General features: G+C 35.3%; 1 long non-coding RNA gene across 1 annotated transcript in view; it reads right to left on the bottom strand.

The window, feature by feature from the left end:
* Positions 1 to 27309, bottom strand: part of LOC127173968 (uncharacterized) — an 84269-nt gene that overhangs the window by 13738 nt on the left and 43222 nt on the right. The window lies entirely within an intron of this gene.

Raw genomic sequence — 27309 nt, 5'->3', positions numbered from 1 at the left:
GACATTAAGGGTGAGCAAAATATCAAGAACATTTTATCCTGGAAGTAAACTTCTTTAAACATGAATAACTTTGAAAGTCACAAAAACGCATTTTTCCACAGACCCCAAGCACCTCCTTACAGCCTCACAGCAAATACCAAATCACCAGAACCAGATGGAAATTTTGTCAACAGATTTGGCATCATCCTTTTCACTTGTTCTCTAAATTATGTCAGAGTTTTCTTAGAAAAACAATTTTGAAACACAAATGGTGCTGTCATATCTCTTGGTCCCAAAGCAAAGCATCTATAGTTATCTTGATTGGTAAAATCCCAGGAAGATTCTATTTGAGAAACATCTAATGAAGTCTTTTTTTACTGGTTTAATAAAATAAAATAAAATAAAATAAAATAAGCACTACAAATTAGTGCTTATCTAGTATAATTAATCATAACAATTAACATTAATAAAATTAAAAATTTAATTTATTATTATCTCTAAAGTAGTTAGCACTACAAAGTATAATTATACAAATAAAATAAAATAAAATGCTACAATTATTGTAAATTAAAATAAAAAATATTAAATAATAAATTAAATTAAATTACAAGCATTGCAAACATACCTCTGAAGGATCCTAAAACAAACTGACAGACATCTATAGAATTTATAATTTATAATAATTCAGTACAATTATAGCGTAAAATAAATCAAATCAAATCTTTGAAATCACATTCTCTGAAGGCCCCTTAAACAGACCATCAAACTTCATCTCACTGAAACCTTATCTCCTCACTGTCTTTCTTAATAATGTCTGATTTTGCAGTGCTGATGTACGTGAGTTGTCGTAACTCTGATGAGGGCGTGTGTTTAATCAGTTTCCATTTTCCAACTTTATTAAAATCTTCTTCCACAAACTGACATTCTTACAGTTTTTGGAACAACTAAGCGGGTTGCATCTTGGGATCGGGGCGTGTAGGACAACAGGGTTTTAGTGAATTCAGTACTTTAACGAAAGAATTCAATCATTCAAACAAGCTTTTATAAACAACCAATATAATGTGGATCACAACATAAACCATCTTTTGTCTGCGTCCACGTATCCTTCTATGAAGTGATTAATCAAGTCTATATTCTAGTCTAGGCTTGTTTTTGAGAGCTGAACAAGTTTACAGAGAGCGTTATTACATAATGCAAATGCATATCACAAAATAATTTGCATCCGGTGTTCATGAAAGGCTGAAAAAGTGCCCATCTCATTATTAACAGAGAAACTGTTGACATTTGTCTTCAAATCGAGTGTAATTCAAACACTTGAACATTACATTCATGCGACATTTACTCAATGTTGATTACAACCCAATACAAAAGAACTTACCCCAAAAATTTGGAAAAAGTACCACTCATCTTGTGCAACACATTTTTGTTAGTATCTCAAAAAATGTTTCATGACCCTTTAAAAATGTGGCGTGTGATGAAGCTTGAGAACATTGAGAACATTGAGAACATTGTTATAGTCCCAGCTGGCTGTGGTTCACTGGAATCACATAATGAATTGATAGGGATCAATCAAAAAAAGAGTATGTGCTAATGCTATCTGCTACAGCAAGATCACGCACAAACGGAAATAAGTACAGTTTGTGTGTCTAATTGCCATTTCGGCTGCTCAAATACACGCCATACAGTACGTAGGAGAAACCAACCCATGAGAGCACTAAACGATAGTCCGTCCTGATGGCACGGCACCAGACCGGATCATCCCAGAACGCAGGAGAGCGAGCGAGACTCCTGAGCATTGTGTTGGTGTTGCGCTCTGTGATTAAAGGCAGACCTGTTGGCCTCAAATCAAGCCTCCAGCCCAGCAGGCTGTTGCTGTAGGAGCCGCGGACGGATGGACGGACAAACGCTGCCAACGCAGATCGAGCTGGCAGGGGGAAGAGATGCCAGCCTGCAGGAGAGTCTGTTAACCGTCCTGAGGAGCCGTAGGCACGTAACGCTCTGGAGGCTTGGTGAAACTTCAAAAAAAGGCTTTGGAGGAGAGGGTTGTTAGCACTTGAAAGAATAATGGGTATTGTATAGGTAAGATTGCTTTGAGGGGGGAAATGCTGATGTATTATTGTGCACATTTTGTACAGTATCAGCCTGTAACTGCTCGGATGAATGTAAAGTAAGTTCAATCTTGCGCCAAGCTCTTTCTCAACTAAGAGCAAGGGATAATGTACCTACCATGTGATTTATAAAATGCAAGTCTGCGGCTACCGTTACTTTGAGAGTCAAAAAAAAAAAAAACATCAGGAAAGATAAAATGAATATCAGTGGCTCTGATATATTGAGGTCTTATGAAGCGAAACAATCAGAATGTGCAAGAAACTGAACATTATTACCTACAATCTATAGCCTAATATTTCATATTTATTTAGCAACAGGCACAAAAACAATGAGGATCTCAACTACAATATTAAATAGAACAAATTAAATATAAAAAATTAATTGATTTTTGTATTACATAAATTAAATGTCAACAATGCACACAATTAAAAAAAAAAAACAAAAACAAAAAAAAACATAATTTTTACTTAGTAAGTAAAATATTATATAATTTTGTAAAATAATATTTTCTATGTGTGACCCTGGACCACAAAACCAATCTTAAGTAGCATGTGTACATTTGTAGCAATAGCCAAAAATACTCAAATGATCAATTGTGCCAAAAATCATTAGGAAATTAAGTAAAGATCGTGTTTCATGAAGATATTTTGTAAATTTCCTACCATAAATATATCAAAACAAAATTTTTGATTTGTAATATGCATTGCTAAAAACGTCAATAAAAAATAAATAAAATAAAATAACATAAAATAATTACAAAATGTAATGTAATGATATTAAGTAAAGATTGTGTTCCATGAAGATAATTTGTAATGTAATATGCATTGCTAAGAACTTCATTTGGACAATTTTTAAAAGCGATTTTCTCAATATTTTTTTGCACCCTTATATTCCATTTTCATCTCAGCCAAATGTTGTCCTATCCTCTTAATGAATCATACATCAATGGAAAGCTTATTTATTCAGGTTTCAGGTGAAGTATACATTTCAATTTGACACTAATGACTGGTTTTGTGGTCCAGGGTCACATATAACATCTTTTTATCAATAGGTTTCTATATACACATTTTTGTAACACTACAAGAAAAGACACCATAAAATGCCTTAAAAGCAAATGGCTAAATCATTTTGTTGAACCAATTTATTTAACAGAGTGTCTACTTACAATAAGTGCAAATAGCCCGGCTCACGGGTTGTGTTTGGGTTTATCAATATTACAAAAGACGACTGTCAAATAATGGCTCCGGTGGCATAGAGTGTTTTTGACATGATTGACCCGAGTACGAATCCGCCTTTTGTCAAACTCGTTCTTCTCCCTTCACATCACATATCAAATCAGAAATGCATTTACTTTCAATAAAATGCAAGAAATAAGGTGTAGGGAGGGCTTTATTGTCCCAACTATGCAGCATCCATTTAAGAATTTTAATAAAAATCATAATTTACACTCAATATATTATTATTGCATACCATTTTATAATGTACTACAATACTGAGGTGCATCCACCAATTGTAGTAAGTAGTATAAATAGCATCTAACTAATATTATTGCAAAGAAATACTACTATTTTTACATAGTGTAAACAGAATACTGCTATTTGCACTTAGTGCAAACAACATATAAGTTATAAGTTAGTCCAAAAGCAACAGTTTTATGAAAGCAGAGTTACTGTCATGCTACTGAAAGTTAGTATGACCAGAAGTGTTAGTTAGCTATATACTGGTTCTGCCTTTGCTGTAACTCATTGTGTTCATTTCCTCTGCAGCAGATGGAAAAGACAACAGTCTTTACATGCTATCTGTATGGCTTACGTCTTCTTGTAGAAATCTTCATTCCCTCAGCTCTCATACAGGAGCTGCTGATATTTAAGATGACAGGTTGAGAGCATGCAATCACAGAAACAATCACATGCCAAACAGCATCCTAATGAGGAGGAAGTCCTCTGTCTGAGCTAATGTTTCCTGGCCAGAAAAACTATCTGCAGAGATTGTCTATAATGGATTCTCCCCAAACATTCAACCCAGGCTCATGTGCCTGTGGCGATATTTCTGAAAAATGATATTATGTTGGTTCTTGCTCATTTCACAGTACTTAAAACAGATTAAATCTGGCAGAATTTTATTCCTTGGGTTGTTGTATGTGTCATGAAAGTTCAGAAACAAAATGCCTGCTAAAAGCTTAATACTCTATTGCGTACGAAAACAACATACTAAACTTAAATGTGACCCATTATGGCACTTTTTACAAGTCTCAGGAATCCCCAGAATGTGCATGTGAAGTTTCAGCTCAAAATGCCCCACAGAGCAGTTATTATATCATTTTGAAAATGCCTATTTTGAGTAGAAGCAGAAACATGCTGTTTTTGTGCATGTCTCTTTAAATGTAAATGAGCTGCTGCTCCCCACCCCCTTTTCCAGAATTGAGCTGTGCCTTTACAGCTCGTACCTTGGATACTCTGCCAAAAAACATCTGTTTGGTTTTAATTATGTCTATTGCACTGAAACCATGCATTTTAAACCATATTAGTGTAAACTTCTGATATACGGTTTTCTGAGAGCAAACTTCCGAAGCAAATGCACAGAAAGCGGCTGTGAGCACCAAAACAGCATGTGAGCACCAAAAACAAAGTTATCTTTCATGTCTTATTGCGCTTGAACTGTCAAATACATGCAAGTTTGTTAAAAACACACGAGTTACAAAAACAGTCGATTATGTCTGTGAAAGTAAACAGCTGGGAAAGAAATGGCATGTTTACATTAGATCTGTGTGGCAACAGTGTAATATACAGTAAATAAATAAAAAAATCCACTGCTCTCTTGTCTCCTCTGAGGCTGGGAGTCTATATGGTGTTCTGTGCTTATCTGTGCAGCCAACGACAGAACAGTTAGCATGCTTTGCTCCAACTTTTGCCATGGCGTTAGAATTGCTACACCATTGTCGCTTGTAAAAACACAATGAGTTAGTGGATGAACCAGATTTTCTTGATATTTCCCCTTTAACCCATAGTGTTAACAAAAACAAACATGGTTTAAAAAACAATTGCTGAAGCAACCATGCCATTTTATCTTGCTTCTACAAGTCTTTGAGCTTTCAGCATTACTTGTGTTTCATAAGAGCACTTCAGTTTACAAGTGCAATGCTGTACCGGGTGCGCTACCGAGCAAGTTTACTACGTCACAAAAGCCAAACATATGGAGCTAGTAAAGCGATGCAAAAGTCAAAATGTATTTGTACAAGTGTTTTAAGGAGTTTTCATAGTATTGTATAAACAATAAGCAGTGTTGGGCATATTACCTTTAAAAAGTAATTAGTTACTGAGTTTTCTGAGTATGTCAAATAACTTGGATACCCCAAACTTTTGAGTTTACTCACAAGACTAATATTAAATATCTGATATATTTGAATATCTGAAGATATATAAACACACAAACATATACACATACATACATACATTTTATATATATATATATACACACATATACACAGTGGGTACGGAAAGTATTCAGACCCCCTTAAATTTTTCACTCTGTTATATTGCAGCCATTTGCTAAAATCATTTAAGTTCATTTTTTTTCCTCATTAATGTACACACAGCACCCCATATTGACAGAAAAACACAGAATTGTTGACATTTTTGCAGATTTATTAAAAAAAAGAAAAACTGAAATATCAAATGGTCCTAAGTATTCAGACCCTTTGCTGTGACACTTTAAGTCAGGTGCTGTCCATTTCTTCTGATCATCCTTCAGATGGTTCTACACCTTCATTTGAGTCCAGCTGTGTTTGATTATACTGATTGGACTTGATTAGGAAAGCCACACACCTGTCTATATAAGACCTTACAGCTCACAGTGCATGTCAGAGCAAATGAGAATCATGAGGTCAAAGGAACTGCCTGAAGAGCTCAGAGACAGAATTGTGGAAAGGCACAGATCTGGCCAAGATTACAAAAAATTTTCTGCTGCACTTAAGGTTCCTAAGATCACAGTGGCCTCCATAATCCTTAAATGGAAGACGTTTGGGATGACCAGAACCATTCCTAGAGCTGGCCGTCCGGCCAAACTGAGCTATCGGGGGAGAAGAGCCTTGGTGAGAGAGGTAAAGAAGAACCCAGAGATCACTGTGGCTGAGCTCCAGAGATGCAGTCGGGAGATGGGAGAACGTTGTAGAAAGTCAACCGTCACTGCAGCCCTCCACCAGTCGGGGCTTTATGGCAGAGTGGCCCGACGGAAGCCTCTCCTCAGTGCAAGACACATGAAAGCCCGCATGGAGTTTGCTAAAAAACACCTGAAGGACTCCAAGATGGTGAGAAATAAGATTCTCTGGTCTGATGAGACCAAGATAGAACTTTTTGGCCTTAATTCTAAGCGGCATGTGTGTAGAAAACCAGGCACTGCTCATCACCTGTCCAATACAGTCCCAACAGTGAAGCATGGTGGTGGCAGCATCATGCTGTGAGGGTGTTTTTCAGCTGCAGGGACAGGACGACTCGTTGCAATCGAGGGAAAGATGAATGCGGCCAAGTACAGGGATATCCTGGACGAAAACCTTCTCCAGAGTGCTCAGGACCTCAGATTGGGCCGAAGGTTTACCTTCCAACAAGACAATGACCCTAAGCACACAGCTAAAATAATGAAGGAGTGGCTTCACAACAACTCCGTGACTGTTCTTGAATGGCCCACCAGAGCCCTGACTTAAACCCAATTGAGCATCTCTGGAGAGACCTAAAAATGGCTGTCCACCAACGTTTACCATCCAACCTGACAGAACTGGAGAGGATCTGCAAGGAGGAATGGCAGAGGATCCCCAAATCCAGGTGTGAAAAACTTGTTGCATCTTTCCCAAAAAGACTCATGGCTGTATTAGATCAAAAGGGTGCTTCTACGAAATACTGAGCAAAGGGTCTGAATACTTAGGACCATGTGATATTTCAGTTCTTCTTTTTTAATAAATCTGCAAAAATGTCAACAATTCTGTGTTTTTCTGTCAATATGGGGTGCTGTGTGTACATTAATGAGGAAAAAAATGAACTTAAATAATTTTAGCAAATGGCTGCAATATAACAAAGAGTGAAAAATTTAAGGGGGTCTGAATACTTTCCGTACCCACTGTGTATATATATATATATATATATATATATATACACACACATATATATACATACATACGCACACACACACACACACACACACACACACACACACACACATATATATATATATATAGAAGCCGATAGTTCTTAAAAGCTGAAGAATTCCAGAGGAACAGGAAAATAGAGCAAAGAATATCGTTTTCATGTAGCACATCAATTCTTCCTGGTATATAAGACTCTCTTGCTCTGTATCTTTCTTTGAGTGTGTGAGACAAAGCGACGGCTAGTCGCTAGAGTTTACGGTTCGTCAAACAAAGGTGCACTGCACATCCATTCAGACGAACTGCAAAATGAAATTATAATAATATTTAAATTACAGTAACGCTGCATTTTATGGTCAGTAACTGTAACGTGTCTAATTACTTATTACTGAAAAAAATAATTATTCCCATAACCGATAATAAGTTTACTAATTGGTCATAATCTGTGTGAAAACAAAATAAAAGTGCTTTACTGACACTAGTGTTCATTTCAGCTTAAAACTGCAGTAAATTGCCTGCATAGGTACGTTTTGCAAAAACGTAGGTAGAGTCATGTTTTTCCAATAAGCCTGGGTTGCAAAAATTTCCTTTTTGTTTTTGCTTACATTGGCAGCTTGGCAGTAAGCGGCTTAGAACTTCGCCAAAAGACGGTATCTTAGCAGGCAGCATAACTAAGTTTCCGACCTTTTGAAACAGATCTCACATCGGGAGCGCATCTAGGATGCCTCGCTAGGTTTTGGAACAGATCATTCCTCTCTTGGCGATCCTCTCAGCTTAGTAAAAGACATTTCAAAGATCATGTAATTGGTAAAACGAGCCCCATCCTACTGCGCACGTGTGCCAGTGTGCGTCCACATGGCGAGATCTTCAGTGCGGAGCGTTAGCGAGAGTTTATCCCTGATCGGGTTTTAATGTTAGAGGCTTGCATGGAAAGTGGAAGAGGTGGGGGTTAGAAACAGCTCTGTGGGAGTCTTTTGCAATTAGTAACTATTCCACACATCTGGAAACATCTGTCACAGGGGAATTATCTCTTGCTTCTGGGAACAGACCTTGCAGGCCAACCGCATATGTTTTCCAAATGCACGTGCGCACAGATACACACACACACACAAACCACATAAATACATAACTGCTAGTCAGTCTGACATAAATTCATATTTAAGTACATTTAGCAAAACATGTTGTCGGAATAGGTTAGGGTTTTATAAATATATACGATGCATACAAATTTACTCGACTCTATTTTTTTTTTTTTATTTGGGAACGCAAAGCCACTAAAAATATTGCAAGTGCCAACTTTCTCTCACTTGCATACACAACATAGACAAATATCAACTCATTATAAGCCTGTTATTCCCAGAAGTGTGTAAAATAAAGCAAAAAAAAGCCATGATTACTTTTCCTTCCCAGTCCTTTTTTAATCCAATTTTCAAATTATAAAAATCTGGTGCCATGATGTTTAGGATATTGGGGCTGAGGCATTCAAGCCTTTTCATTAAAAGTTAATTAAAGTGTTTATTTATTTCCATTTGGCTCCAAACAGAAGAGACTTGAACCAGGAATCAATGAATTTAAAAGCCTAATGATACTGCAAATCAAAAGCAGTGTTGCACTCGAAGATCTTGAAAAGATCTGATAGAAGGGCCACAGACGAAATACGAGGGGAAGATAAATATGCATCTCTTGGGCAGCATCAATCCCGCTAACTGACCAATATCCTCTAAACGTGTCCAGCGTGGGCTCAAACTCGCTCGCTCCACTACGGAGTGACCTTTAACCTAAATCCTAAAACGTGGAATGTTTTGATACGCGATCGAGGCCAAAACTGAATGTTGCACACGATTATGCAATCCGATCTAAAAAGAGTCAACTCTTTTACATGATCCTGCTCTCTCCTTTTTCCAAACCCCAAAGCCAGAGGCTCCACATGAGTACAGATCGGTCCTAATGAAACTCTCCCCCCGGAACGCTGTGTGTGTGTGTGCGCTTTACTGGACCGGGATAAGGCCTATTCTCAGTATGCATGTAAATGAGTGGGTCAAATTCCAGGCCCAGGGATTTGTTGGAGACACAAGGGTAAGGTCTGGCCAGGACTATGTCAATAATTCAACCCCGACCACAAGGTCTGTCTTCCGCCTCTCGACTGCCTGTTTAAGACGGTTCTCTCGTTCTGACCGCCATAACAAACAGACAGGGTGTGAAGTACGAAAACACATACAAACGAGAATTAACACACATGCACATAAACAAATAGTGTTTCGCTTCTACGCAAATACCGCTTTAGACACCAAAAAAAAAAAATGGAATGAATTGTCTCACATTGAATTTCTATGCCAACCCCCAAAACATAAACACAATCCCACATACACACGCCGCAATACCTCATTTGAATTGCAAGAATCAAACAAAAGTGTACAGGGACAAAGAAGGTGGTCTGCAAAAAAATGTTTCCATCTGAAGTAATGTTTCTGGTCCTAATAATATAATGTAATATAATATAATATAATATAATATAATATAATATATCAAGTTACATAGTATAGATAGCATTACTGCTGATCTGAGGCCAGCTTTATACAGCCCAAGCTTAACCATACCAAAGACTAGTCATTTAAAATATAAGGGCAACTTCTATTACAATCGCAATCAACAAACCAAAACAAAACATTTAAAAAACAAAAAACAAAACAAAACACCAAGCAATACAAAACATAAAACAGAACACATGAAACAAAACACTACAGCATAAAACAGGAAACAAAACAAAAACACAACACAAAACATGAAAATATACACAATATGCACAAAGTAAATACAAAAATTATGCAAAACATGAAAAAAAACACACATAAAACAAAAACCAACCAACACACATAAACACACATGCACATACACGCGTGCAACAGCACACAACAGAAAGAAAGAAAAAACATGAAAGAAAAAACAACACAACAAAACAAAACATGAAACAATAAAACAAAAACAGCACAAAACTGGAAGGAAAACTAAAACATGCAACACAACAAAATAGAGAACAAAAAAAACAAAACAAAAAAAAAAGTCAGAACATGAAACTAAACAACAAGACGTGAAAAACATGAATCAAAAAATAACAAATGAAAGAAAACAACACAGAACAAAACAAAATACATGAAACAAAAACCGACAAACACACACACAAAAAAACACAACAGCACAAAACAGGAAGAAAACCCAAAAACAACAGCAAAAAACACAAAACATGAAACAAAAACAACACAACAGCAACAAAACAGCACAAAACAGGAAGGAAAACAAAAACAACACAACAATCAAAACAAAACTAAAACAAAACAAAAAACAGCAATATGTGAAAAACATCAACACATGAAACAAAATGCAAAACATGAATAAAAAACAGCAACACATGAAACAAAACAACACAGAGAACAAAACAAAATGCAAAAATCAACAATAACAGCACAAAACAGGAAAGAAAACCAAAAACAGCAACAGAAAAAAAAAAAAAAAAAAAAAAAAAAAACACATGAAACAAAACAAACACATGAACAAAACATCAGGAATCAAAACAAGACACAACATGAAACAAAACCATGCGAAAAAAATTGCGAAAAACAACACAAAGCAGGAAGTAAAACAAAAACAACAAAACATGAAACAAAAAACTAAACAAAAAAACAAAACATGACACTAAACAACAAAATGTGAAAAACATCAACACATGAAACAAAACAGTAAACAAAAAATAACATGAAAAAAATAACACATAAAACAAAAACCAACCAGCACACACAAAGAAAAAACAGCACAAAACACAAAAAAAAAAACACACAAAACATGAAATAAAAACAATACATGAAACAAAACATAACTGGAAACAACACAACAAAAGACAAAAAAAAAAGCACAAAACTGGAAAGAAAACAAAAACACATAACAAAAACAAAAAAAAACAAGAAACAAAACAACAAAATGTAAAAAACATCAACACATAAAACAAAACATGAATCAAAAAATAACAAATGAAGGAAAACAACACAGAACAAAACAAAATGTGAAAAAAAAACATGAAACGATACAAAACAAAACATGAAAAAAAAAAAAAAAAAAACATGAAACAAAAACCAACCAACACACACACACAAAAAAACACAACAGCACAAAACAGGAAGAAAACCCAAAAACAACAGCAAAAAACACAAAACATGAAACAAAAACGACGACTGTTGTACTATTACTTTCTGAGAGTGAGGGTGGACTAACGTGCATCTACGCATCTGGATTGAGTGTTTCTCTCAAACTGAATCAAATTAAAAGGTTTATTATTTAATATGACACCCAATTCAAACTGAAAGGCTAAAAGAGATTAATATCCCTCCAGCCTGTAAAAAACACACACATGTACTCTCAGAGCGAACGCAAGTACAAAAGCACGTGTGTGTCATTTGTCAGTCACACGTACGGACAGAAGCATATACACAGATGCACACTCCTGCAGGTCAGTGTCAAGTGCAATTTCTTTCCACGTCTAGACTAAATACATATTTATACGCATGCACGCTCTAACATCGGGCCCAAAGCAAGCAGACTCCTGAAACCAGAGCCTGCAAGGTGCAAGAACGTTTTCCTGGGGACACCCAAATGAATAACCAAATAAGCAAACAGTAATTCAAGCTAATGTGGACTGAAGCGCAGAGCTCAGCCGCACGTCTCCATATACCGCAAATAAACTCTTCTCGGTTACAGCAGCGAGGAAGGTAAGGAGGTCTAGCAGTTGTTAAGGATGTCTGTTCTCCCCTTGAGCCACCGGATCAATGACTATCCCTCTTCGCTCTGTTTGATTTGGAGTCCGACTCTGGACTGCAGATGCTGATGAGACCGGGCTTTGAGCTGGACCCAGAAACCTGCAGGAAACCGACAGGCCCTCCTCGCTGCTCAAATCATGTGTATCATGAGGTTTTGTTGTCTTGAACTTATTAAAGTTGACAGGTTTTATTTTACTTCTTGTCATAAACACAATATACACAAATCCGTTTGGTCAAGATGCTCTGCCAAAAAAGTAAGAGGTAAATTTCAGTAATGTGCTAAAGCAAAACACTGGGTGAAACTGTGACCTTACTCTTTGTGCCTATTGTGCTTGTGCAAACCATGAAACCTCAACTCACACACAAAGAAAATGCATAAGTACAAGGACTTTGAAATATATGCGAACAGGGACGTTCATACGGACAGTCATTCCCACAACAAAGCGACTCTTCATCATTCATTTTCTGTGAGAGTTGTGTTTCTCAGTGACAGAGACCGCTGGCACAGAGACAACGCTGAGCTCAATTTTATGCAAATGAGCCAGAATATTGGGAAAATGATGGTTTTGACCTAATAATAATAATAATAATAATAATAATAATAATAATAATAAATAAATAAATAGAATAAATAAATTAACATGTAAATAAATAAATTAATAATAATAATAATAAAATGTAAACAAGTAATTTTCTTGTTTATGTTCAGTTAAGACATAACCAATTGTTAACATGAATACTCACCAAAACCATAATTTTGCCATATTTTTGTGTGCAGTTAACTGTTTAAGTGCAATAAGCCAAATAAAATAAAATAAAATAAAATAAAATAGCTGGAATACTGGGAAAATTGCATGTTTTTGAACCTATCTATGAATTTATTAAATAAATAAATACAAAATAATAAATAAATAAATGCATTACAGTAACAATAATGAATGTATATGTATATGTATATGTATATATATATATATATATATATATATATATATATATATATATGTGTGTATATATATATATATATATATATATATATATATATATATATATACACACACACATACACACACACACACACACACACACACACACATATATATATATATATATATATATATATATGTGTGTGTGTGTGTGTGTGTGTGTGTTTTAGACATAACCATCAGACATAACCAATTATGTTAATGTAACTGAGACCATAATTTTGTTCATATTTCTGTGTGCATTTAACTGTTTAAGTGCAATAAGCCACAAAAATAAAGTAAAAATTTAATTTAATTTAATTTAATTTAATAATATTAAATGCAAGTATTACTAAAATAAACAGCATGCATGTTTTCATTCACGTCTTACTGGAAATCAATGGGTTAAAATCGCTTGAAAGTTAAAACTGGCATGGCTTAACAACACATGCAAAGAATAAACTTTCATGATGATGCAACATCACATGAGCAATTCCTAATGGTTTATCCCATACAGCAAAAAATAAATAAATAGAATAAAATAAATAAATAAAAATAAGCATTTAACAACTGACTAAAAACCTTTTCATTGCCATTAAAGTGACATTACTAAAAGAAGCCTGATAAATATGTTCATTTAAAAGAGAAATCTCAGACAGATTAAGAGGTTTTATATATATAATGCTAAATATATTTGCTAAAATAAGCTACAATATATATTTATGTAAATAATTATGTAATATGTTTTTCGGTCCTGTTACCTGGAGATTTGGTTTGGTCCTCACACTGCACACTGCATATATATATATATATATATATAAATAATTAATAATAGTAATAATAGCACTACTGCGCTTTATTTAGTTGGATTATTTTTTTAAATAAAACAGCAAACAAAATAACAAACAAAGTGTGATAATACTATTATATTTAAAATAAAAAAAAATAAAGAATATTAAAGAAAAAATATTTTATACAATACTAATTTTTGCATTTTCATTTATCTTTTTTACTTTTTATTTTTTATGTGAATTTTAAATGTTTTCAAACCTAAAACAAGCTTTTATTTAGGCGGGTTTCCGACAAGTAAGCACTAGTGTTGCCGTGTTTAATGCTTATTTTTTATTATTGTGCACCAGTTATAAGCACCCCTGATTATGATAAATATATTTATATTTATATATATATATATATATATATATATATATATAATTTAATGAAACATATTTCATTGAGCTTCACTGTTTACAACATTTTTAAAATATATTTGGGCCAAAACTTTTTTTTTTTTTAAACAAAAACAAACTCCAAATGAGGAGCTTAATTTAATTTAAGATGCTATTAATGGATGCTGGATGATGTTGTCCACCAATAAGTCACACAACCAACAAATGACACAAGTGAGTCACTAAAGTCAAGCACGCTTGTCAGTCAAAAGGTAAAAACTAGCAAACTTGAGTTTCATCATGAGGAGGGGGGTCACACTTCCAGAGACTTGTCATTACGGTTTAGATCACAGTTAGGCCACATCTTTTTCTCTTTCTCCCTAACGGATTCCAGAACACTCTCAGCTCTAGCGTTGGCAGGATCTGCGTAATACATCTGAGTTTCTAGTCAGCATGCGTCTCGGTACGAAGCGCTTTCGTCTTTAAACAGACAGACAGACGGGGAGAGAAGGAGTGAGAAGTATACGTTAGAAAGGACGAGAGCGTTGTGTAGGAGGAAAACGGAGGCCAAAATCCCACTTATAGCAGGACTCGTTATCATCCAACAAACGTGAACGCTTCCAGCGAGATCCTTCCCTGTCTGCAGGCCTCTTCTCTTTGTTATGGAGCAAATCTCCTGCCAGGCCACTTTGTTTATTGTCGGCATTCGTGCCCATTTGGACAAAAAAAGGTTAGTCTTTTAAAACACCTAATCCTTTCCAAATCACACTTCACCAGCTATCCATCTCACACTTACAGCTTTCCATCCCATCCCATCTTTCCATTTCCTCTCACATTTCGGCTGTTGTCGTATCTCCAGGACGACGCACACGCAAAAGCTGGATTTCAACATGTCAGATATACGATGCTCCGCAGAAGATCTCTCAGGGTGTCGAGGAGCCCCAGTGCTCTTTCCCGCTGAGATCGCATTTGCCAGGAAGACAGAGAACTTCAAACATCTTGCATTAATAATCGTAATCGAGTGGCTCTCATTAGGAACGTCCCATCCTGAACCCTTTCGAACAAAAAGCAGTCGTCGTGTCTATCCGTTTCTATCCCTTTCTGGTACATCACGTCTTCATTCACACTTTCTACTAGATGGCTTTAACTTTTACACACTTACGTACATACATGTTGGTGCACTGTAATTACAGTAATAATCTATAGTTACACTATAAACTTTAATTTTACCATGAACAAACTGTGGAAAACACCTAATTGTATTTATTATTATTATGATTATTATTATTTTATTATAAAAATGTAATCAATAAAGAAATATCACTATAATACTATTGATTATTAAACAACAATATTAATAAAGTTACATAACAACAACAACAACACAAATCAATATAGGAATACCACTATAATATTACTGATTATTATTAATAATATTAAGAATGTTTAGTTATATAATAATAGCAACAACAACAACAATAATAATAATAATAATAATAATAATAATAATAATAATATTACCATCATCATCAACAACAAGAATATTAATTTAAAAATTAAATTAATAAAGAAATATTACTATAATACTACTGATTCTTCTTAGTATAAGTTATATTATTAATAGTAATATACTGTTGTTGTTGTTTTATATATAGCAACGGACAACAGTACAATTACACTTCCAATATTTAAAACCTGCCATAAAATGTTTTTATGCGCATTATTTAAAAAAAAAAAAACTGGCCAATCAAGTTGGGGCAAACATCTAATTAACATTCTTATTCTTAATAAATTATACAAATTATAACTGATTATACTGTAATAATGTTAATAATGTTAAGTTATATAACAACAACAACAACAACAACAATAATAATAATAATTATTATTATTATAATGAAACAAATCAATAAAGAAATACTAATGTAATAGGATTATCATTATTATTATCATCATCATCATCATCAGATTATACAAATTAAATCAAATATTGCTATAATACTACAGATTAATAATAATAATAATAATAATAATAATAAGTTGTATAATGATAACAACAACAACAACAATAATAAAGAAACAAATCAATAAAGATATATCAATAAATATACTACTATAATAGCAGTGATGATTATGATTATCAAATGTTAAAAATTAAAACAGATAATTAAAGATATATTAATATAATTGGGAAGAGTTGCACTTGTTGATCTAATGTAATTACATTTACAGTAAAGTACTTGCATTTTAACATTTAAATTGTAGTTTGTTTGTTTTTTTTTTGTTTTTTTTGGTGCAACAAATTAACAACAAAATACTCCTGTAAACATCTGTACACTGAAAAAAGTGTGGATAATTATATGTCTGCTTAATTTTTCTTTTGAGAGAGGTATTATTTTTTCGATTTTTACGCAAAATAGGATGGGTTTCACACCAGAGGTCGCCCTCGTGCAGAAAATCCGCATATGCGTCAAAGCAGTATCACCGATTAGGTTTCGTTCCAGCCAGGAAATCTCTAATATGGATAAAGGCATCGCTATTTCTATAACTGAATAAAAACAAGATATAACGTTAAACATTTTGAATGATGCAATGCAAGGACACTAAACGTGTATATTTGTAAGCCATTGCTAATGGACATACAGTATAGAATTTATTGTCTGCCTCATTCTATGATAAGAAGTCACATCAGATCACATAAGGAAGTTATTTTAAACACTTGACTGATGTTGTGAAATAAAAACAAGTTATAATGTTTTTTATAACTTTTGTTTTTATAACTCTTTTGTTGGACAACAGGTTTAGAAAGGCTTATCATTGCATGTCATTAGAAGGAAAGATGCTTTTTCAAATGTAAGCGGGGAAGCGTTTCCTCATTTCAGCACGTGAAATCACGGTCACACACAGCAAATTCAGAAATAAAACAACAACATTATTTCAATACAAAACCGAAAAAACGCAATTCACAAGCGCGTACTGAACCGTGGATGTCGTACCGAACGGTTCGATATTATATTGAGTATTGCGACATCCCTAGTAGTTACACTTTAAACTTTAACCTTAAACCTTGCTCTAATACCCCATTTGTACAACCATAACCCACTCTTTACTCCTAAACCTAATCATAACTCAAACTCATTAGTAGCACAAGTGAGAATCTTCCAGAACACCACTTTAAATCCATCGACTTTAGTAAAACAGTCGATGTTAGTAAACAGTAGTTTAGTAAACAGGTCACCTAATAATAAAGTGTGACCTAATCTTCTCTCTGTCCTCCCTTTTTCCTACTCTGACTGCTGCAGTACTTAGTGAGCGTAGTAATAGTCATATCTCAAAATGAACACACTGTCCTTTACTCTGTACTAAATTTAGACTTTTTCCTCTAGTAAAAATTGACACACTGCAGTAGGTGACTAAAGCGCCCGCCGAAACCCACGTCACTGCTTACGAGGCGCGAGGGCGTGGTGCCGCCGCGGGCCGCTCCTGCGAGACCGAGCATCTCGCTCCTGGAGACGTAAGAAAACAGAAATAAAACCCGATGGAACATTTCTTTCCACTGGCTTGTAGGAGGGTGAGGACATGGAGTAGCAGGTGACTATCGCTTCTGGAGCGCCAAAGCAAGTGTTCCATGACTCACAATTAGATATAAAAGCGCTAAAAAATCCATTTCCCAAATTTCATTTACGGTTATTCTCGTAAATAATAAAATCGAGTACGGGCAAAGTGCACGTCGGTAACGCTCGCTACAAACCTGCCATGTATCATTGGTGACAAGTACATGGTCAACGTCAAACAAACACAAAAACATTGAAGCAAAGCAGTGAATCACATCGCTGTCGTCCGAATGAAATATTGAAAGCTTGCGCCAGTCAGTCTGCCTGGCTGCATCCCTGGAAGTACAATTATATGAAAGCATCGAGGGATTGAGTGGGTGACTAACGGGCCGCTAACAGACGGAAGGGGGAATAAGTAGCGGAACGGAGGGAAAAAAAGCGAGGGAATCCTTGGTCCAGTGCGTTGGCATGCCTCGGAGGAGCGGAGGAAAGGGCAGAGGCGGGCGGGTTAGTCATTACGCCTGCCGAACGGCTACCACGTCTTCTCGATAGACGGTGGCAGGCGTGAAAGAGCAATAAATGGATGAGTGTGACTCAGCAGAAAACCACTAAGGCCTGCAGAAACACTAAATCCTGTTACTTTGAGAGGTACAGAACCAAACGGCTGCTTGTTTATTTCGCTACTTTTCAAATGCTTTTTATGTCATAGATTTATTGTTTTAACCTAGTATCAGACCCTCATTCAATTGTGCGTCAATTGTGCGTTACCCTCATTCAATTGTGCGTTATAAAAATCAACTACAAAAATTAAATGTTCAAAACTATTATGATTTTTTTTTGTTTTGTTTTTACAAAGTGCAATAATCATAGTTGACACTTAAAGGGATCATCGGATGCAAAGTTCACTTTTACATTAAGGTGTGTATGGACACGTCACACCAGCAGAGGCCGCTCCCACTATAGCTGATTGACATTAGCATCTTACCTCAGACCCGCCCTAAATCAGCTGTAACAGTCAGACCTCCACCGTTTGGATGTCAAAGCAGGGATGTTAGACAAGAATATCTCTGATTGAGCGATTGAGGTGGTGTGTTGCTGGATGTAATAATGAACATAGTGGTCGTCATTTACTCGACATCTGAGCCGCTGAAGATGCAGTGGATTACGTTTGTTTGTGAAGGGAATGCACCTCCCGATCTACATAAATGCATCTATGTTTACGCAAATCATTTGTGATCCAGCTTCACTTACAGCAGAAGTGAGTATAAGGGTTTTTTAATGAATCTCTGCAATCACCTTTCCTAATAACGTACTAGTTAGCAACTTTCGCAGCTAAACGTGGCTAAAGTAAACACGCTCGCCACTCCACAGAGAGAAGAGAGGGGCGGGGCGAGCAGAGCTCATCTGCATTTAAAGGAACAATCCATCAGAATGGATTGATTTTTACAGAGCTCACAAGGTAAAAAGGGTGTTGTTTTTACACAACCATTGAGAATTTGTAAAAAAAAGTATATTATAAACTTTTCATTAAGACCCTACGGAATCATATCAACTTGCGGAAAATGGGCATCCGATGACCCCTTTTCCATGTTTTTTTTTTTAACTATGAATGGCTAACATTGTTCGATGCCATTTTTAGTGCCATGTTAAAAAAAATTAAAAAAAAACAAGACTAAATCGTTGCAATTATGGTTATAATATTTTGAGAGTATAGCCTATATTGTGCACGCAAATGTCCTGGATTGGGAGCACTAGGAGAAGTTGTCAGGGCACCGAAATTATTTGAATATATGTGGGATTATCAGCAAAAATCATACCATGTGTTAGGAAAAAAAGAAAAAAAAAAGTAGCCTAATTGAATGATATTAATGTCTCATTGTAATTGGAAAGATGACTGATTCACATGCTGCTTAAACTAAGGCAAATACAATGATGTCATGCCACATTAAAGACTGTGAAAAACGCATTATTGTAATAGACATATTGTTTGTATTTAACTATAAAACTGACAGATTTTGGAAGCTGAAACTGGAATATCTCCCGGAGCTCCAAATCCGGGCCATTTTCATGTGCAAAAGGCTAGAATATACTCTTAAAATATTATAACTTTAAGCTTGTAATTGCTACGAATTAATTCTCATAATTTTGCCTTTATTCTTGTAATTTCGCCTTTATTCTCGAAATATTTCAACTTTATTCTCAGAATTTTGACTTTTTTCTCTTAATATTTTGAATACTGAATAAAAAATAAAAAATATGGTATTGTGACTTTTTCATCTTACAATTTTTAGATATAAACCCGCAAATGGAAGCTATAAAGTCAGTCAGTCATGAATGATTCATTCAATTTGAACTAATCTTTAATATGACTCATTTGTTCATTTCGTGTTCACCGTGCATGCACACCATCCTATTGGATCTTTACAGGAAACAGAAATGAGTAGTTCACCTCTCGAGTCTTCAGATTCGGGTTCGAGTAGAATGTTCAACCCATGACAGCCCTAATGTGTAAAAGGTAACAATGTGCATGTTTAAACTGTAATGAATTATGTTTAGTGATTCTCATTTCTTTATTGCAAAACACTAAAACTGGCTCTTTTTAATCTCTCATTTTAACCCACCTCATTTGAACTCTCCTACGAGTTTATAATATTTCTTATATTTTTTGCACTGTTCTAAACATTAATATTTTATGTGCAACAAAAGCATGCTCTAGATAGATAGATAGATAGATAGATAGATAGATAGACAGATAGATGATAGTCTTGTTGTTTCTCTGACATTGAACCCCAGCGATATGTAGTCTAGAAGAACAGGAAGCTCACGCCAGAGTCAGTCAACAAAACAGTGGGGGAAAAGCCCATACACATGCAAATACACACACAAAACCACTCCAGACTCTTTGAGCAACGTCATCAATTGATATTGGACCCTGCGAGATGGCGTGTCGAGTTCCAGTATGAAGCAGAGCCCCGCTGCTAATGAATCGGACGGATCATTCAGCCGTGGATCCTGCTGCACTCAGTGGCTGCTAAAAGACATCCATACTTAGTCTGCAGTCCTCACTTCCCCACGTCCAGAGCGGGACAAATGAACAGCGAGCAAAACGGGGAGTGAGGGGGGGGAGGCTGGCACCCTGAAGAAAATACCACTTTTCTTGGAGTACCTTCAAAAACTGCACTGCTTTTCCCTCCGAAGGTTTCCTAAAACTCCCAGCTGTTTTCTTTGCCTGCAGTTTTTGCCAAAGAGTTAATCATAATAATCACACTACTATTAGTTGACGTCAATACGAATAACATCTAAAGATGATTGGTGTAAATCACTACTATAATGCCCCCGGTACGGAGCGATTGGATGCAGTTTGTGTTCCTTCCTTTAATAATCCAGTGGAAAACAAGTGGAAACGAGTTTATAAAAGACAAAAGTCAAAGGACCTGGTTCTGATTCATTTTTCCCCACATGTAAAAGTCAAGACGGATTTGCCGTACACGGCATGTTGCGGTTTCATGCGTGTCTGCTGACCGCTGCCGAGATGAGTCTTGACAAGGTAGGGTAGTTACGGCTGCGCTGATTTGTTGTGGTATTTCAATAACAAAGCGCTTTGACAAGTCGTGGAAGAGATTACGGCGCAGGAGACAACGCACCTTTTCCACCTTCGTCCTCCAAAGTGTGTCTTGAGCTTTTAGATGACAATAACTATTACGTCAAAAGAAATTCATACGGTATAATAAAATGTCAAGCAGCTAACATGACTTTAACGAGAGCCATTATAGCTTATAGGGCTTAGCTCTCTGAAAAGCATTCAACAAGTTGAAACAGCAAATGGTTATTGTAAACCTGACCTAAAACAGACAGGTCCTTGTACAAAGTCAAGTTCTGGAAGCAAAAATCCCATTCATTTTTTCCACAAGCAACTTCTTTTGAATTAGAAACTGTTCATCAATGGTATATGCTTTTGTTGAAGCCATCAGCAGAATCCCTGGTGAAAAACTACATTACCCATGATTCTGCACGAGATATCCACCAATCAGAGAATCCGAAGAAGCAAACCGCCACCCACTCCCATGAAGCATTACAAATGGCGATCAAAGGTGTCATATCTATTCGTAGGGCCTTCAAACTCAACATGTTTGCTCCGTTTAGATTGAAATCTCACTTAAAATGATGGAATACTGTGTGAACTCCACAGTCCACTTACAGTCGAATGGAACGCACCTCAAGTCAGTCTCCCTATGCACTCAAATTCCTTAAACATTTATACATGTTTTAAGGCTTTGACTTTGTCCAATTTTTAAATACTTTTTGTGCATCAAATGAAGTTGCGATTCTCCTTGTAGCTGGATGGTTTGGTTCAAGGCTTATAACTCTTTAACGAAGACATTTTTGAATTCCCTTTGGGGAAAATGAATAGGAAAATAGTTTCTGAAACCAAGGCCGCTTGAAAAGTTTGCAGGACTTTTTGTGCTTTATTATACACAAATATTTGGCTGCAGAAAGCTGAGATCAATCAGAATCATGCGTACAGGTAAGTCTTATCAAATCTAATCTTAAATAATAAAAATCTAATTTAAAATGTGTAAAACATCGGTTTGGAGAAAAAAAAAAACTTTAATGTTTAAATGTCATGTGATGTTTTTTAATATTTTCCAAAGTAAAAGGCATATTGACCCCCTTAGTAAATATGAGCAAAGAAAGCTCAGAATGCGCATATATATATATACACATATACATATTCTTTTTTTGAAAGAAGTAAATACTTTTATTCACCAAGGATGTGTTAAATTTATACAAAGTGATAGCATAGATTTATATTGTTAGAAAAGATTTATATTATGAATAAATGCTGTTCTTTTTAACTTGTTATTCATCAAAGAATCCTTATTAAAAAAAAAAAAAAAAAATCGCAAGTATTTGTCAGCACAACTGTTTCCAACATTGATCATTCTAATAATAAATCAGCATATTAGAATGATTTCTGAAGGATCATGTGACACTTAAAACTGGTAACAGCTGATGAAAATTCAGCTTTGCATCACAGGAATAAATTATATTCTAAAGTATATTAAAATAAAAAAACATTTTATATTCTAATAACATTTTGCAATACGACTTTTTCTGTATTTTTGATCAAAATAAGTGCAGCCTTGATGAGCATAAGAGACTTCTTTAAAAAGTCTTACTCACCTTTCATTTCAAATATTTTTTTCATTTTTTGGGGAGTCACACCACATGACATTTTACAACCTGACCTAACCTTTCCTTCTCATCAAAAGGTCAAATTATTTGATATTTTAAGAGACTTCTTGACCCTGACACACAGTCATGAGTGTCTCCAGGGGTTCTTCTCCATGACATCATTTCCTGTTTTATAGGTTTTTGTGGTCGCACTTCGAGAACCACAAGAAATAATAAAAGACTGTGCCAAGAAATACTAAAAGATTGTGCCAAACTACTTTTTGTCCATGGGATTGTATATTAGAATTCCATTTAACTTTAAGACACTGGCCTGATCAACTCACCACACAAACATGCACAAAAATTCAGAGCATAAATCTGACTGAGATTGGTCACAGCACATAAACACACGATGAGAAGACAAGTGCCTTCATAGGAATCATCCCCTGGGCTGAGTTTATTCTGTCCATCCGCATTCAGCCCAATAAAGAAGACTTCTGCCTACCAAACGGGTTTGAGTGTGTTTTTCTGTGCCAGCATCACAGCAGAAGAAACCTATTACAAGTAACTCCGAAGACAACAACAGCAACAACAACATCACTGACAGAAACCATGAGGCCTAACACCATAACATAGACTCCAATTACGCCTTCTAACAGATCGCAAAACGAAGAGGTCCTTGTGCTCGTCTTTGAGCGGTTCCGTCTTTAAATCCCAGCCGCAGCTGGTACTGAAGCGCTGTGGCACCCCGTCGCCAATTAAGACCCAAAACAAACGACAGAATCTGCCTCTTTACGAGCTGTGATTCGAGTCCTGACCTTTTTCCAGCTTTGCCATCCATAATCACAACAACAACTTTAAACAGACTGAACAAAATCTTTCATGTGCCGTTTTACAGCTTTTTTACAGTGATGGAGAGGAAAATCCCATAATGCGGGTTCTTCTGTTTTGATGAGCTGATGTTTGATGGGAAAATATGCCGTGGCGATCGAGTTCACTTGCGTCTGATGTGGCTCGAGCACATTTGCTTCTCTAATGTGTGTGTATGTGTGTGTTTTAAACTGCGGTAACACAGATGTACTTGTGGCTATACACGCATGGATTTGCAAAGAAGAAAATGGTACTTACATAGGAAACTGCCCAACAATGTTACCAAGAACATAGTGTTGCCTTGTGGGTCCTCTGCCATTAATGTGAAAGAGCTGAAGAGTGAGAAGGAAGCATTTCCTCCAATGACACGATAACCTGTCACTCGAAAGGAAGTAGTGCATACACGCAAGTACAGAGAACTATATCTTAATATTTAATTCAGTTACAATAGTAAGACTTAAGTACACTTAAGCACAGAAGCTGCATCTGAAGCGGCATTTAGATGCATTTACACAGGTAATTTAATGCAGCTTGGATGTGGCTTGAATGCATTTACAAAAGCATAAATAAAGCTGTGTGATTTTTTAATGAACATTAAGTTAAACATACTAAAAGTGTCATTCCATCTTACTCCAAATATTCATTTTTAAGTAACTTAAACCACCAGTAGGTAGCAGCAACTCATTGGATGTGCCCAAAATTGACAAAAATAACGAAAAAAGAGAAGAAGAGTATGTCCGAATTTACAGTATTCATAAAACAGTACGCCAAAAGTTGCCAGATGACTTACTACATCCGGTGAGATACGCATGCACATGTGGTGAAAACTATACTATCCCATGAGGCCACAGGAGAGGATTTATGAATGGCAGTGAAGCGACGCAACTGACACTAGCAGGTCACATGACAATGAAAACATGACGCATAAAATATGCCATGATTACATTCATACTACACACATTTGTGCTACACAGAATGTCAACTTTTAACAGTCATGAAGTTGTTAGTAATTCAAAAAAAAGTACCTACTTAGAAAGTATGAGATTTCAGAAGTAGCCCTTGTCTTACTGAGTGAGTCATTGAATTATTCACTTAACCAATTTGTTCAAATGGCTGATTTGTTTGGTCACTGAATCATTTGTCAAACAGATTCATTCAAAACAGAATTATTCACTAATGGATATTTGATGCAAAACAGTATGCTGTGGTTTCATTCTTAAATTTTCATTGACAATAAGAAAAAAAAAACAGCAACAGCAATATTGCGTCTAAAACGTAAATGACATTTGCAATTATGCTGATAATCAGGAAAAAGTCACTCTTGCTTAAGACTGCTTAACTATGTCACTTGATTTAAACAAAAAGCTCATGAGGGAAAAATGGCGCTGAATATACAGTTGAGGTCAAATGTTTACATACACCTTGCAGAATCTGCAAAATGTTAATTATTTTAACAAAATAAGAGGAATCATACAAAATGGAATCAAACAATTTTTTTTTTTTTTTAATACTGACCTAAATAAGATATTTCACATAAAAAGATGTTTGCATCTAGTCCACAAGAGAAAATAATAGCTGAATTTATAAAAATGACCCTGTTCAAAAGTTTACATACATTTGATTCTTAACACTGTGCTGTTACCAGAATCCACAGCTGTTTTTTTTTTTTCTTTGTTCATGAGTCCCTTGTTTGTCCTGAACAGTTAAACTTCCTGCTGTTCTTCAGAAAAATCCTTCAGGTTCCACATATTCTTTGGTTTTTCAGCATTTTTGTGTATTTGAACCCTTTCCAACAATGACTGTATGATTTTGAAATCTAGCTTTTCACACAGAGGACAACTGAGGGACTCATATGCAACTATTACAGATGGTGCAAACGCTCACTGATGCTCCAGAAGAAAAACAACAACAACAATAAAAATGATGCATTAAGTGCCGGGGGGTGAAAACTTTTGACCCTTAATGCATCGTGTTTCCTTCTGGAGCATCAGTGAGCATTTGAACTTTCTGTAATAGTTGCATATGAGTCCCTCAGTTGTCCTCAGTGTGAAAAGCTAGATTTCAAAATCATACAGTCATTGTTGGAAAGGGTTCAAATACACGAAAATGCTGTAAAATCAAAGAATTTGTGGGAACTGAAGGACTTTTTTTTTTGAGAAACAGCAGGGAGTTTAACTGTTCAGGACAAACAAGTGACTCACGAACAACTCTCTCCAAACAAAAAAACACAGCTGTGGATCATTCAGGTAACAACAAAGTATTAAGAATCAAGCATATGTAAATTTTTGAATTTTTATAAATTTGACTATTATTTTCTCTTGTGGGCTATATTTAAATGTTTTTATGTGAAATATCTTATTCAGGTCAGTACTAATTAAAAAAATAACATGCATTTTGTATGATCCCTCCTATTTTGGTAAAATAATGAACATTTTGCAGATTCTGCAAGGTGCATGTAAACTTTTGACCTCAACTGTATCTATTTTGAATTTGATTAGGCTGCGTCATCCAATGAAAGCGTGCACTCTGAAGTAATCGTGATCAATAATGTGGTTGTTCACACATGTGGTGGAGTTGGAGCTGATGTCATCAAAGAGCTCAGAGCCCAACCTAAGCAGGATTTCCTACGGCCAACAATCCCCCCTGGAGCTCATGGGACAGCACAGGCCGTCTGCTCGATTTAAGACTGGCCAGCATTACGTAACAACAACCCATAACGTCATAGGCAAAAGTCATGAGCTGATGCAAGTGTTGTTTAGAAGTTGTTTACTGTCCCGGAGCTGAAAAGTGGACACCAGGATGACGGTGCAGAATGTACCTGGAACATGTGCCAGCCAGTTGTTTGCTTGTTAACATGATTTATAAAAGGGTTTGTGGATACCCTGATGATGATAATAAATACTGAGCGCTCACAAGTGAATCCACTCAACATTTGTTGCACTTCATATCATATAAAATTTTCACAAGATGCTGATTTAAAAGTTTAATGGAATTAAATTAAATTAAATTAAATTTTAAATTGAATAAAATAAAATAAAATAAAATTTAATTTAATCCAGAAAGACTGCACTTTAAATGAATTATATTATATTATATTATATTATATTATATTATATTATATTATATTATATTACATTATATTACGTTATAATACATTACATTATGCATTTAAAGAACAGTTAATCTTCCATATCTACATCCACAAAGGATGTTACATGCTACAGGAGGATAATTTAATTTTATTTAATTTTATTTTATTTTATTTCATCATCACTTGTGCTAAATTAACATTATACTTTGTAGTGCTAACTACTTTAGAGATAATGATACATTTAATTTAATTTTTACATTTTATTTGTTATTTTTTATGATTAATTATACTAGATAAACACTCTAATTTGCAGTGTTAATTACTTAGGAGATAATGTTGCCAGAACTGCCATTATTTATTTTATTTTTATTTTTAAATTAATTGTACTAAATTAATGTGTAGTGCTAACTACTTTAGAGATACTGTTATTAGAGCTGCCATTAATTGTTTATTTTATAGATTTT

The sequence above is a fragment of the Labeo rohita genome, chromosome 12 (assembly GCF_022985175.1).
Source record: "Labeo rohita strain BAU-BD-2019 chromosome 12, IGBB_LRoh.1.0, whole genome shotgun sequence".
NCBI classification, from domain to species: domain Eukaryota; kingdom Metazoa; phylum Chordata; class Actinopteri; order Cypriniformes; family Cyprinidae; genus Labeo; species Labeo rohita.
This window is presented reverse-complemented; position numbering and strand designations above follow the sequence as displayed.